This window comes from Mus caroli, unplaced genomic scaffold, assembly GCF_978045245.1.
Source record: "Mus caroli unplaced genomic scaffold, Mus_caroli_1 scaffold_14, whole genome shotgun sequence".
NCBI lineage: Eukaryota > Metazoa > Chordata > Mammalia > Rodentia > Muridae > Mus > Mus caroli.
The window spans coordinates 1,544,535-1,559,041 of record NW_028227269.1 but is presented as its reverse complement, the minus strand read 5'-3'; the positions used below and the strand labels follow the sequence as shown (position 1 = coordinate 1,559,041).

At 43.9% G+C, this 14,507-nt stretch overlaps 1 protein-coding gene across 7 annotated transcripts in view; it reads left to right on the top strand.

The window, feature by feature from the left end:
• The first annotated feature begins 2,998 nt into the window (after positions 1–2,998).
• Positions 2,999–14,507, top strand: part of Ncoa1 (nuclear receptor coactivator 1) — a 257,999-nt gene continuing 246,490 nt past the window's right edge. For 6 of the 7 annotated variants that reach the window (XM_085830179.1, XM_085830180.1, XM_029484858.2 and 3 more), the window contains exon 1: positions 2,999–3,392. The gene's annotated coding sequence lies outside the window, so the exon portion shown is untranslated. Of the gene's footprint in view, positions 3,393–3,577; positions 3,976–14,507 lie in introns of those variants that run through there. The other variant, XM_085830177.1, reaches the window with a different exon arrangement.

Genomic DNA, 14,507 nt, shown 5'->3' with positions numbered 1-14,507 from the left:
CTTTATTTTTTAAAAACTTTCCTTATTGTTTATATATGAGTCAGTATCATTGTTATAAAACAAAACTATTTTAAAAACCCAACAGCTAAGTCAGCTCTTGACTTAATGACTAAGGTGCTTGATGTATAGTAGCCATAAGTTTTTTTGGAACTGGGAATAATTAGGTTCTGGAGAGTTCCAATAGGCCATGTCACAGATCCTATTCACAGAACTACTACTTTTTTTTATATGTGCAAAGGATTATCACTGATGTGTGCGGTTAATAGTGTCTGAATTAACATCACATCTATCTGGGCCATAAAGTTTAAATACTGCATTAGATTTTCATTTTTCAACCTCGCCTTCATTTCATGGGGTCAGTCCTACTTGCTGATTGATAGTGCAATTTATAAATAAAGACATTTTCTTTTAGATAACTAAAGTAACTAGATTTCAGAGAGGCGACTGTGAGGTTCCAGAAGTGAATCCTTGGCTCTGGTGTGTGGGGATTCTGGGGGAGTGCAAGGTTAGCGGGGCTTACGGAAGTGACTTCCTTAGTGAAAGCAGACGGACCAGAGAAAAAGCAAACATTCAAAAAGGACACGAGAGTGGCAAGCCTGTGCTAGCAAGGGACTGTGAGTGGGCAAGGCCAAAGGGTTTATTTACTAAAACATTTCACTCCAGAGAAATAATTTTCTTTAGCACCCATGAATAGCTATAGCAATATACATACTACTTAAGTTAATTCATAATTCAGTAAAATCTTAGCAGGGTGGCAAACACCTATATTTATGTAACTTGGGAGGCAGAGGCAGGAAGACCCAGACTTCGAGACCAATCTGTGTTGTGTAGCAAGGTACTGACCAAATAAACAAACGAATAAGTATAAAACAAACAAAAAATATCTCAGTACTGAGTAGTCTGAGAATGTTTTAAGATGTATATTTAAAATTTTTAATTTATTTTATGTGTATGGGTGCTTTGCCTGCATCTGTGCCTGTGCACCACATTTGTGCCTGATGCCCAGGGAGGCCAGAAGAGTATGTCACATATGCTGGGAATGGAGTTATAAACAGCTGTCAGCCATCATGTGGGTGCTGGGAATTGAACCTGGGTCCTTTGGAAGAGCAACCGTGCTCTTAACCACTGAGTCATGTCTGCAGCCTGAGAATGGTTTAAAGTTAAGACAGCAACTCATAGTTAAAGCTATGGACACAAACCAAATCAGCTTATATGAGAGAAGAGGAAGGAACGACAATTAAACATACCCCATGCCTCCCAAACACACAAGGGAAAAGACAAGAAAAGTGTTAGTGAATCAAAGTCCAGAGAACAGGTAGAAAGAATGAGGCACAAAACAGGAGGAGGGGAGAGTAAGAAAGGAGGGGCTAGAAACATCCAGTTAGAAAAACCAAGATAAAGCTGATGTGCCCGCCACGTTTACACATCAGCAGTTCCTGAAGTCTAGTAGAGACAGGAGGACTGCCTGCACTTGTCTCGTTTGTAAGCACCAGAGGGCAGGACAAGGCACTTTGCACAGGGTAGATGGTACTTCCAGGAAACAGACTCCACAGGAGTAAACTAAGTAGATAAGACTAAGCTATCCACTAAGAATTTGATAGAGACCTTCAGGCATTTCAGCTATTAATAAGGCTGTGAATTGTGCAGGTGGTACTGTAAAGAAGGTGAGGACAGGAGCTAATCAAATGCACTAGGGTACTGACTTTGATAAGAATCAACGGAATGAACACAGGGATGGAAGGATGACTGCATAAATGAAGGCTGAGTATGGTCTGCTGGCTGCTTTATGACCATGACCAAGACAGGAAGATGAAGGCAGCACAGGGCACTCAGCAGCAGTAGGGTGAAGGTACCTGTTTTGTGAAAGAAGTCACAGGCTGTCTCAGAGAGGGCCAGCGAGATGTCAGGTTTGAGTTATGGAAGGGACATGGAGGACTTAAGGATTTTCACAGGCTGCTTTGGGGCATCCAATGCAGGATGGGAAACAGCAGAAAACAGCAGCACAAGTCAGCTAAATGAGGACAAGAACTCAGGAAAGCAAAGGATGACCGCACAGCACTTCCACAGCCAGGGAGAGCAGTGATTGGTACATTGCAGGTCTTGGGATAAGAGCTGCTTTCCAGATGATCAAGGCTCAAGGAGGTATCCTGTGGCTGCTTGATTCCTCAGGTGATAAGGAACACTACTTTTGAAAGTAGCATTTCCATTATAGAATAAGAAAAGGAGGGGGGGGGGGAAGATGTGCCCCCCCCCCCCGAGGGAAAAGATCTGTGAATGACAGACATTTTAGTCAATTCATGCAATTGTAGAGCCAGACACTGTCAGTCAGATCTTTTCATCTGCAAAAAGAAAGGGGGCAGATGATCTTTCTTTTCCGTTGTCTAATAGTCTGTGAAATCATCTAGGCAAACCATCTCTCAAATCTTACAGAACACCACCACCAACAACAAAAACGAGGCCCGAGGGATGTCTCTTACTCAAAAGTAAAACAACTCGCGAGTGGAAACAGGCCCAGGTCAGATTCCTCTGGGATCCCCAGGGCCTTCAGGTTGCTCCCCAACTTTCCCTAAACTATAAAGAACAGCTAGAGGCCATAGGTCCCACAGCCCGCTCAGGGACACTAAGGAACACTCTGGGGTTCGAGGCTTCCTGGCAGGGGGGAGAGGACTGCCCCGAGGGGAGGGTCCGTGCGGGAAGAGTTCGGGCCTCCTTTCTCACACTTCCTTAGGACTTCGGGCCCGGCGTGCCTGCGGCCGGCAGAGGGCGCGGGGCGGCTTCACGCTGCGCGGGGCTGGAGGGGTCGCGCTGCCCGGGGCGCGCCGTCGGAGCCAGAGGGCAGCGGGGCTCTGGGCCTGTCTGCGGAGGGGGCGGGGTGAGGGCGGAGCCGCGAGTGGGTGGGGCGGGGCTCGAGGGCGGGGCGCTGCGGGCGGGGCACGGGGGCGGGGCCGCGAGCGGGGGGGGGGGGGGCGGCGGCGGCGGCGGCGGCAGCAGCGGCGGCGGCGGCGGCGGCAGCCGTGGAGGAGGAGAACATGGCGGCCGCGGAGAGCGGCTGAAATGCCTGTTCTTCAGGCCGAGCGAGCGGGAGACTGACGCGATTCACCTCGTCCTGTCGTCCGTCGGTCGGAGCGCGGCCTCAAGCGCTTCGGCTGCAGTTCGCTGCTGTTCCCTCAAGCACAGCTTGTGCCGGGGTGGTTCTGCATCCCCCTTGAAGTGGGGGGACTCCTGCTCCGGAGGAGGGGGGCCGGAGAGCCGAGGCGGCGGCGGCGGGCCGCCTGGGCCCGGGGGACGGGCGCCGGGCCGGAGGAGCGGCGGAGTCCGCGGTGGCGCCGCCACAGTCGCGAGTGAGCGCGGCGCAGGGGAGCGCGGCCCAGAGGCGGCGGCGGCGGAGGCAGGTGAGTGGCGGCGGCGGCGGTGGCGGCGGCGGCGGGAGCCTCGCGGTGGGTGCAGCTGTCACGAGCCGCGCGGCCGCGGCGGCCCTAGGGGGCGGGGAGCAGCCGGCGCCCTCCGTCCCGGCTCTGCTTGCTCTGGGACCCATCTCCCGCTGCCACTTTTCTCGAGTTCCCCCGCTAGCCTGGCGCGGCTGCAGGGGGCGGAGGTCGCAGCTGTCACGGCACCAGCTGGGGGCTGCTCGGGCGAGCGGCGCGCTGCAGAGCGCCGTCCCTGCGGCGCACTCCAGTTGCCCTAGTTAGTGGAGTGCGAGCATCCGCGGAGGGCGCGCGGCCCCGGGCCGGGTGGGGAGCGGGCGCCCGGAGCCGCCGCCGAAAGGGGGAGCCGGAAGTAGGCGCGGGCGCCCCTCGGCCCCGACGAGCAAGCACGGTGACCTTGGCCAGCCTGTCAGCCTCTCTGAATCTTGTTCGCCCGGACAGCGAAATGGGGGCGACTTCGGCATGCTTTTCTGTGGGTGCAGCTTTCGACGGCCCCTTTGCCTAGCCTGGCTGCACTTGCCTTTCTCCCTTTGGGACCAGGGTTTCGGAGGTAGGAATGGGCGGATAAAGGAGATTTTCCTCTTGCGGCTGGAATTTGGTCCCCTTGGAAGGTTCTGCTGAAAGGACCTAGAAAGACAAGCAACACACGTTGGTCCAACGATTGTAGGTAGGGCTGGTTAATGGTCAGTGATGGGACTTGAGCTCTCCATAGTCGCTTGGAAGAGACTCAGAGAAACTGGACACCGGGGTCCTCGGTCCTTACCACACCTCTGCGGTGGCTCGTTTAATTTTATTTGTATATACATTAAAAAAAAAAAAGCAGTCACTCCCATGGGCCAGACACCCTGTAGTGTGAAGATGTTAGAGGGAGACGGAGGGATTGACTGTGTGTGACAAGGACAAGCCCAGGTACTGTGGCTGAAGAGTTTGGTAGGGAGAGAAACTTTAAGCTGGGGAGTATGTTAGCCTTTCTGGCTCCTCTATCCTTATAGAGACACTGAAGAGGCGAGGCAGGTGTCCTTGTGGAGAAGGTGACTTCTCTTTTTTCTCTTTCCAAACAGTTAAGTTTTTAAATGTGAAGTGTGATGTTGGCGAGTAAGGAGTTCGTAGGTGAATCGCTGTCCCAGCACCCGATGATTGACAAGAGAAATGATGGTGATGATTTGTGAAGCATAATGCTTTCACTTCATGAAGAAATCTTTTAAGTGTCTGCATGGCAGTCCTGCAGTGAAGCTCAGACTATTTGGTAAACTCGTAGGGGTGGATTTCAAGGGTTAAATTTGTTTGAGGTTTGCTTCCTAGGCTGGAATTGGTTGGAGGTTAGTCTTGAAGGGAAAAAAAAAAAAAAAAAAAGAGTCGGCCAAAGGGGCCTCATCTAGCTTCACAGAAGCTGTGATGTAGCAGGAGGAGGGGGGGGGGTGTCGGATTTCTTCATGTTGGGAATAAGGTGAAAAGAAAGTATTTGCTTATTTGCTTGGGTCTTTGGCTCCCGAGCTAGAAATAGTTTTGGGTTAAAGGTAGCCATGGGATTTGATTCAGTTTCATAAATAGGCATTCCTCGAGTAATTTGTCATAAAGTAGGTAAAATGGAAGTGTTTCTACTTTATCTCTTGTACTCTGTGGAAAGGGCCAAGTTGGTTCTGTGACCTAAAGTCTGTCCTGTGTTCTCTCCATTTCTTATTCAGACTTAAGGAGATCGAGAGAAAATCCGAGGCTCATTGCTTGTAAGAGTCGGTTTGATTTTGCAGACATTTTATGTTAATCTATTACACGAATTTAATCCATACTGAACTTTGGTTTATAGATGCAAAGCTTAAATTTTACATAATTTACAGTTAATCTCTTCCTTATTTCTGAGAAAATTTATAGGGTTGTGTCTATAAAATTGCTTTTGTGTGTGTGGTTTAAGCTGAGGGAATGTTTTTAGATCTACAATTTTGGCTAAGCGGTTTTATTGAGAGAAAATAAAAACTCTATGGAACTAATGACGATTGTTCACTTTAACCGGGATTATCTACACAATGCATTTCTTTCTCCTGCTTTCTGACAACATTTGTTTTTATTTCTCCCTCAATTCCAGGATTTTATTTCTAGAAATTTGGTCTGGAATCAGAAGCAGCAGCAGTTTGTATAATCCTGAGAGCTTGCTTATACCAGGAAGCAGTAAGGGCAACCTGAGGTGGGGGTGATGGGAAGACACTGCTACTACTGAAGACGTTTCTTTGACTGCTACAGGAGTTAGGGTCACAGTATATATGTATATATGTGTGTGTGTGTGTATATATATATATATTTTTTTTTTGCTGAACTTCCCATTTTTGCATATGTGTTGATCTTTTGGTGGGCAGAGGATTAGGTAGCTATAGTGCTGGCTGGTGTATACTGTAAAACTGTTGGCAAAATGTCATGCTTCTAAATCTATAGTGAAGGGTGGTACACAGGTCTAAATAACGTAAATGTGTTGTTCCCAGGATGGAATGTTCTCTTCATGTCCTCTTGATCCTGTTAATCCAGGGAGCGATCTTCACCAGGACTTAATGTTGAGTAATCGAGGGTGGCGGAGAGGTGCTGAAAGGCGGGTCGGGAGAGAGGGAGAGAGAGTGAGGATGCCGGGCATCCCTGGGAAAAGCTGTTTCCAATCAGGCTCTGGACCAGGTGCTACTAATTGTTTTTCAAGGACGTTCAGCTCTCCTTGTTCAGTTGTCACCGGCTTCACATGCCTTCTCTTGGGGCAACAGCACCTCTGTTTCTTGTTTCAGTTTGCTGTACTTTCTGCTAAGGAGTCCAAGTTGTTTGTTGTGTTGCGTTTCTTTACAGAGTTGGCTGGCCTTAAGCTATGGTCCATCTTAGGTTTCATTTTAGGCAAGTATGGAGTTCATCCTAAGTATACAAGACTCAGTAGTTTCTAGGTTATGAATAGAGGTCCCTAGGATGCTCATTATGGCCTTGGCATTGATAATCACAGTCATTCTCAGAGGGCTAGCTTTTACTTTCCTGGCAGAGGTTCAAAAATCACTGTGGTGGGTGCTTTGCTGCGTTATCTGCAAACTCTAGATGCTCACATGGGTGTGGGGTTGGATGGAATACTCTGGCTTCAGGAGCTGGATGACAGAGCCCTAGATCTGGTCCAGGTTACAGAACTGTACAGAATTTTATGTTTCTCCTCATTTGTATAGATTTGACCCTACAAATAGAATAGACTAGAGATCTCAGGAACAGATTCCTTCATTGTTCTGTCACCTTAAGCAATCATTTTTTTCTTTTGTCATTGGCCACTGAGGATAAATAGACCTTGTGGGCTCTTTCTTTCTTCCTTCCTTTCTTCCTTTCCTTCTTTCTTTCTTTCTTAACATAGGAAGTGATGTGTAGGCATCTTAAGCTTTACATTTTAGTTAGACTGTATGCCTATTCCTTATTATATGGTGCTGGGTCATAAGATAGCCTGGTGGCAGCTGGTACTATTCTTAGTTACTTAATTTAAGGATATATAACCTTTTTTCCTATAACCTAGTGTAGTTTTGGAAATGGCTCGTGACTGTGTGGTATTTGAGTTACTGCAAAGCATAGAAATCATTATTTTATATTTTCCGGGACATACTGCTTAATGTAGTAGGTCATTATTAAACACTGACACCATGTGTAAGTCTTCCATTAGTGCAAGCTAAAGAGGTTGCATCCTGGTTCCCTCCATGAACCCATCCATAGCAGAGTATTTTATTTATTTTGTGATAAGGAGAGTTAAACCCAGGGCCCTTTGAATGCTAGGCAGGCCATTTATCGCTCAGCTGAGCCCCCAGTTCTTTCTCACTTGGATTTTGACACAGTTGTGCTGAGTTGCCCAGGCTGTGTCAAAGTTTCAGTCCTCCTGCCTCAGCCTCCTAGTAGCCAGGATTACAGAGGTGATATGGCTGTGCTCAGATCACAGAACAGTACTTCTGAGATTCTCTAAAGTGACAGGCTTCCTTAGTGTAGGAATCACATTGAACGGTAAGTAACGTATGCCAGAATAGACACTGTCGTTCTCTGAGGTGAAAACAATCAGTCAAGTCCTGCTCACCTTTTGTTCTTCTAATTCACACACACACACACACACACACACACACACACACACACTTTAATGAGGAGGGAAGGGACATGGATTGTATTGAGTGACCCTGGAATCTTATGGCTAGGAACAGAGATCAGACTGATAAGAATAGATGCCAGAATAGAGATGTAATCCCACCATCAGAGTCAGAATCCTAACAGCAGATTCTCCAACTCTCCCACAGTGATGCCTTAAAAAACAAACAAACAAACAAACAAACACAAACAAACACTTATTTGTGTGTGTGTGTTTGGCCACACTCATGCCATGGCACACATGTCTAAATCAGAGGACAGCTTTTGGGAGTGGGTTCTCTCCTCCTGCCATGTGAGTTTCAGAGATTGGATTTGGGTCCTATGGCTTCTCAGCCAGCATCTTTACTGACCACATCATCTCATTGACCCAGGTCCTATATTTTTATCCATTTTGTTTGTAGCTTTTTACCCATCAGTTTGTAATTTTGAGGCAATTTTAAGGTTGTTTTAGAAATTGAACCTTGACTTTCATCAGAGGGGGTGTTAGGTCGTGGCTCTTCCAGGTTCCTAGCTTCTGCAACCTTGGGTACTTAAACCTTAGGTTTTCATATTTAAAATTGGAACAATGTACTCAAATTCATATTATTGCTTTTAAAAATGAAGCTAAGTAACATTGTTTAGCTGTGATCTGGCACATAGTAAACATCAATTTGTTAGCAGGTGGACATTCCACTCCCAACCCATCACCAAGGCTCTCACTCTTTCCTTCATAATTTTCTGTATGTTCTTTTCTTTTTTTCTGGTTGAATAATCTGATCCCCGGCCACTTGACCCTGTGTGGAGCAGTGGGAGTCACTGTGAAGGTCTGAGCTTCTTTGCCATCAAGTGAGCTATTGGTCAGATTTCATTTTTCTTTTTGTGCTAAAATTATAATTTATGTTTAGAACTATTTGTCTTGTATTTGTTTTTCTAATTTATTCTACACATAGTGTATTGGCTGGTTTTATGTGTCAACTTGACACAGGCTGGAGTTATCACAGAGAAAGGAGCTTCAGTTGGGGAAATGCCTCCATGAGATCCGGCTGTGGGCTATTTTCTCAATTAGTGATCAAGGGGGAAAGGCCCCTTATGGTGGGACCATCTCTGGGCTGGCAGTCTTGGGTTCTATAAGAGAGCAGGCTGAGCCAGGAGTGGTGGCGCACGACTTTAATCCCAGCACTTGGGAGGCAGAGGCAAGCTGATTTCTGAGTTCGAGGCCAGTCTGGTGGTCTACAAAGTGAGTTCCAGGTTAGCCAGGGCTACACAGAGAAACCCTGTCTCAAAAAACCAAAAAAGAAAAAAAAAAAAAAAAAAAAAAAAAGAGCAGGCTGAGCAAGCCAGAGGAAGCAAGCCAGTAAGTAACATCCCTCCATGGCCTCTTCATCAGCTCCTGCTCCCTGACCTGCTTGAGTTCCAGTTCTGATTTCTTTCAGTGATGAACAGCAATGTGGAAATGTAAGCTGAATAAACCCTTTCCTCCCCAACTGCTTCTTGGTCATGATGTTTGTGCAGGAATAGAAAGCCTGACTAAGACACATAGCTACTGGGGGAAAAAAAATTCTTTCTAAATGTCATTTGATGTTTTTCGTGAAGATTACAAATTTATCAAACCCTAAAACGTTTAAGTGAAGTCTTTTATTTCCCATTCCAGAAAATCTTCTGTAGATAATGTCAGAAATGCTTTATAACCTGCAAAGTACTACATAAGTGAAGAAAGCATTATAATCTCCCAGAGTCCAGTTTGGGGGACACCACAGTAAGACCCTGTCTTAAAAAATAGTCACCTGAGAGAAACCCTGTTTTGAAAAAAAAAAAAGTCATCTCTAGAGATGTTACTTCTTAGCTTACCTGTTTCATTTTCTTTTCTTTTTCTTTTTTTAAAGATATATTTATTATTGTATGTAAGTACACTGTATGTGGTCTTCAGACACACCAGAAGAGGGCGGCAGATCTCATTACGTTGTGAGCCACCATGTGGTTGCTGGGGTTTGAACTCAGGACTCAGAAGAGCAGTCAGTGCTCTTTAACCACTGAGCCATCTCTCCAGCCTCTCATTTTCTTTACTTAAATTGTGTCTCCTTTTCTTTTATGTTCTCTTGATATTCAAAAACAGTGTCAGAACTGGTCTATTACAGCTGGTCTCCACTCCATAAGCATCACTGACTTTTCTGCATAGGCCCTCCTTCTTTCTTTCCCTGCCTCCTTCACTCCCTCCCTAATCAAACTAGTATATCCTTGAGGTTGCAGGAACCACAGCATTCAGAGTAGAAGAGCTTTAAGGGTTATTTAGAATAATCTCTGTAACATTATAGAGGAGATAACTAGGTTCAGGCTAAAGATTTTGGCTACCAAGATTTAAAATTTTAGGAATTCTAGTAAACTTTGACGTAATCTCTGAGCTAAGGAAGGAAGTCAGCCCACGGTTATCCTTAGATCAGCCAGCCATTTATAGAGAATACCCAGAAGGGGTCGTGATGTAGCTTAGTGGTGAGTGCTCACCTAGCTTACCTGAGACCTTATGTTCATTCTCCATTACTGGTCAGGATGAATAAAGAAAACATTTTTAAACAATTTAAAAACATTTTTTAAAAATTTAAAAAATGTTTCTGTATTGAATATGTATAGGGTTTTTTTTTTGTCATCACTCTTTAAATAATACAGTATGATAAAATTTAAAGCCTTGATATTGTATTAGGGTTTGTAAGTAATCTAGTAGTACTTTAGAGTGTACAAGGTTAGGAATAGAGGTTATGTGGAAACACTATGTCATTTTATGTAAGGCACTTGGACACCCATATATTTTGATATCTCCATATGTTTCTGGAATCAGTCTCTCATAAATACCGAGAGACAACTTTAACACGGAAGTAATTAAGACCATTTCCTCTCAAAAATTTCAAAAAGTATTTGGAGAGGAATACCTGCTTTTCTTGTATTGCTCTCATTCAGAATCAGCAAATATTTATTGAGCCAGGTATTATGCTAACTCTACAAACCACATTTTATAAACGAGGAAATAAGGTTCAGGGAAGTTAAGTGGCCAGTGTAAGATCACACGGCTTGTAGGTATTAGGATGGCATTGGAGCCATGGATGGCTGACTGGAAGTCCCATTCATACCTTTAAACTGGCCTCTATCCAAGAGTGCTTGCCACACTTGGCTAAATTAGAGCCAGTCCTCCTTTCTGGACTTTGGGTTCCATACAGACACTGTAAGACTCCTGCGACTTTCTTTCTGGTAACCTAGGTACCATGTATAGTGAAAGTGTGGCTTTAAGATTCTTTGCTCTCTGGTCTCACCTTTGTACTTTAGTAATGTTGATTCTTTTGTGCTTCTGTCCAGAGAAGCTTATCTTTGAATGGCTGGTTTTGGATTCTTAGCAATAAAATTCTGCCTCTTAAGTTTTGATAGTGTTTAAATAACGCTTAAGGTATTTCCTTTTGTTTGGAACAAATTGTTTGATCATTCTCTGTGTTTGCAGTGTGTTTTAGATGGTCATCCTAGTCTGTTTTAATATATTGTATCTTAAAATTTTGGTTTGCCTATATGGTTGAAATCTTTACATACTTATATTATCAGTCATAGATTTCATTGTTTGTATGTATATATTTAAATTGAAGGATAAAATGCCCTTGTTTTTTGAAATGTATAATACTGGCTTTACTTTGGTAAGTTTGTTTGGAGGAAATCAGGGAAAAGTTATTTTCCCTGGCTATGCTTCGGGAATCCTTGGACTTTAGATGGCACAGGAAGTCTGTAATTGGTTCTAAGTAGCACTGAAGCTACAGGAGTACCTGGTTCAAGGTGCTGTGCTGTTAAGAGATAAGGAAGTAAAGCAGTAAGATGCAGATTCTATTCTTAAGGTGACTATGACCTAGGAGAAGTGATAAGACAACACATGTACCTGTAATAGTAATTAAATGTGATGCGGGCTGTGAGAGGCATGCTGGGACAGCTGTGTGCTTGAGGATCCAGGGAGAGAGAGCAAGAGAGCAGTTATCTCATTTGAGAGAGAGATCAAGGCAGTTTTCATGGTAGACATGCACTGAAACCTGGGCATGCTTTCTGTAAGGGTGGGATGAAGAGGGCAGTGTTCTCAGAAAGATAAAATGGACAAGCAGCAAAGGCAAGTGACAAAGGTGACTGTAGGAGACAGGAGAACATCAAACTAAATGAGAGTGGAAGCAGACTTCAAATTGAAGTCATGTGATGCTGACGGACTTTTAATGACAGAGATAGTGGGAACAGTATGTAGTAAGTATGTAGATCATAGTGGGAACAGTGTGTAGTAAGTATGTAGATCATAGTGGGAACAGTATGTAGATCATAGTGGGAACAGTATGTAGATCATAGTGGGAACAATATGTAGTGAGTATGTAGGTCATAGTGGGAACAGTATGTAGTATGTAGATCATAGTGGGAACAGTGTGTAGTGAGTATGTAGATCATAGTGGGAACAGTGTGTAGTGAGTATGTAGATCATAGTGGGAACAGTATGTAGATCATAGTGGGAACAGTATGTAGATCATAGTGGGAACAGTATGTAGATCATAGTGGGAACAGTATGTAGTGAGTATGTAGATCATAGTGGGAACAGTATGTAGATCATAGTGGGAACAGTATGTAGATCATAGTGGGAACAGTATGTAGTGAGTATGTAGATCATAGTGGGAACAGTATGTAGATCATAGTGGGAACAGTATGTAGATCATAGTGGGAACAGTATGTAGTGAGTATGTAGATCATAGTGGGAACAGTATGTAGGTCATAGTGGGAACAGTATGTAGTGAGTGTATAGATCATAGTGGGAACAGTATATAGATCATAGTGGGAACAGTATGTAGATCATAGTGGGAACAGTATGTAGTGAGTATGTAGATCATAGTGGGAACAGTATGTAGGTCATAGTGGGAACAGTATGTAGTGAGTGTATAGATCATAGTGGGAACAGTATATAGATCATAGTGGGAACAGTATGTAGTGAGTGTGTAGATCATAGTGGGAACAGTATGTAGTAAGTGTGTAGATCATGGTGGGAACAGTGTGTAGTAAGTATGTAGATCATAGTGGGAACAGTATATAGATCATAGTGGGAACAGTGTGTAGTAAGTATGTAGATCATAGTGGGAACAGTATGTAGTGAGTATGTAGATCATAGTGGGAACAGTGTGTAGTAAGTATGTAGATCATAGTGGGAATAGTGTGTAGTAAGTATGTAGATCATAGTGGGAACAGTATGTAGTAAGTGTGTAGATCTGGATGAGAATGAGAAATGTCAGTTTTCCAAATTCTTATGGATCTTTTCTTGGCAGGTTTTTATATCCCAAATTTTATATTTTTATAATTTTTGAAATGATTCCATATGTAAGGTTTACCACACTGGGAACATTTTCACTCATTTTTATGTATACTTAAAAACAGATCACGAGGTTTTTTTTTAAAATGAATTTAGTATAAAATCTTTTTAACTGCCTTATACTTTTTAAAATAGCTATTCTTTTAGACAGTGTATTATCATATGATATTTTAAAAACTATTATTCTTTTATTTTTTGTATGTACATGGGTATTTTGCCTGCATATATATCTGTGTGTACCTACCCACCATATGCATGCCTGATACACTCAGAGACCAGAAGATGGTGTGCAACAGAAGTTACAGATAGTTGTTACCTGCCTGCCATGTGGGTGCAGGGAATTGAACCAGGGTCTCTCTGAGAGAGCCCTCAGTGCTCTTAACCATGCCACCATCTCTCTACCCTTGACTTTTTATCTATTTATTTATCTATTTATTTTTTGGTGTTTTGAGACAGGGTTTCACTGTGTAGCACTGGCTGGCCTGGAACTTTGTAGCCCAAACTGGCTTAAACTCACTGTACTGCCTCTCCTGAGTGCTAGGATCAAAGGCATGCACCACCATGCCTGACCTCATTTGACATTTTCAAACTGATACAGTAGAGTTGTTTTTCATTGCAAGGATGTCCTTTTCTTGTCTACATGCATCTGACTGTATTATAGAGATTGATCATACAAGCTGGAAACCCCCAGCTTTCAATATTCTTCACTATTTATTTATGCCCTACTTTGTGTTCCAGAAAGGATTTAAGGCAGGCTATGCTATTAAGACTTGGTTCAGTAAGTCAAGGTACTTGCTGCCAAACATGGCAATGTGGTCTCAATCTCAGCGACCCACATGGTAGAAGAGAACCAACCTCCTCAGAGTATCTTCTGACCTCCATCCAATGCTGTGACATGGACACACACAAACATATGTACATGTGCTTTTGAAATAAGAGTCTTGGACCTTGTTACAGCTGTGTGTATCCAACCAATGCCCTTAGCCAGGTGTAAGTTGAAAGAATAGTGTTGTTTTTTTGCCAAACTGGTAGCATTTTAGGTCTGCTTACAGTGCAGTTGGACGGTTGTTGTTCAAGGGAAATTGATTGTAAGGAGCTAGGAAAGAGTCTTGGATGAAGGTGCTGATGTGGATCAGTGTTTCTACAGTTACACCTTTATCACTGTTTGGAAGATGTTAGAGGTCAGTGGGCAAGGTCTTTCACATTCTGTCTTTGTGATGTCATGCTCGTTAGGGAGGCCTGGATAAAGGGAACCTTGGATTTATAATTTTACAAGGTAGATGTAGACTCCCAACACCACTTTGTATTGCAGTGGTCACCATGCAGCTCTGTATTTCATAGAGATTAATTGGTTACCTTTAGGCAAAAGACTTAAGTGAGCATTGTCTAACTTGATGGCAGCTTCATCCACAAAAAGTCAACTACCATTTACTGACGTTTTCTGTAATACCTGGTTATGTGGGGTATGTAGTCCTGCAAATAAGCACACTGAGTCTGCCCCTTTGCGAGAGAAACTCTTTCTTAAAAGCAACTCAAGACGTAATCACCTTTTGGAAGAAAACAGAGTTCAGTGCTGAAGAGAGGATATTGGAAATGGTGTTTAGAAGCACGTCCGTCCTGTTGGG